Below are 893 nucleotides of genomic sequence, written 5' to 3'. Positions count from 1 at the left end.
ATTGACTTTTTTATTGTAAAAATAAATTATTGTGTTATACAAGTTTTTTTATTGTATATAGTTTGTTTGGTTGTTTAAAGTGCACAAATAAAACGTAAATTAATAAAAAAAAATTACTTATATGTAAAATCAAGGAGTTGCTTCAGTGTGTGTACTTAATTAATTTTAATAATAAATTTGAAATGTATTTAATTGATTATTATTAAATTCAATTTTCATACTTTTATTAAATATCAAAATAATAATTAAAATTTAATAAGTTTTTCCATTAATAATTTTACTTGAATTAAAATCTATAAATAATATTTTTGAAATTTGTGGCTTTTAATTATACATATATAAAACATTTAATTTTTTTAATTTTTATAGTATTAAATATTTCATGCGGATAGTTGAAGTTTTATTTTTTATAAGAAAAATTACCTTTATAATAGCTTAACATAATTATATTGTAACATAAAAAATATAGTTGATCGACAAAAAAGTTATATATGTTAAATAAATTTCATAAATTACTTTTATGATATTTAAAAATATTCGCGCAACGTGCGAGTATGAATACTAGTATATTATAAAGAAAAGGGATAATACACAAGTACCCCCTCAACCTACCCGAAATCTCAGAGACACGCTTATATTATACTAAGGTCCTATTACCTCCTTAAACTTATTTTATTAATAATTTTTACCCCTTTTTGGCCTACGTGGCACTATTATATGGGCGCAACGCTGATTGACTTTTTTTTTAATGCTAGTGTCACGTAGGCCGAAAAGGGATAAAAAATTACTTACAAAAAAAAGTTTAGGGGGGTAATATGACCTTAATATAGTATAAGTGTGTCTATGATATATTGAGCATAGGTTGAGGGGGTACTTGTGCATTTTCCCTAAAG

This window comes from Solanum pennellii, chromosome 7 (assembly GCF_001406875.1).
Source record: "Solanum pennellii chromosome 7, SPENNV200".
Lineage (NCBI taxonomy): Eukaryota > Viridiplantae > Streptophyta > Magnoliopsida > Solanales > Solanaceae > Solanum > Solanum pennellii.
The sequence above is the reverse complement of the archived record's forward strand: the minus strand, read 5'-3'. Positions refer to the sequence as shown.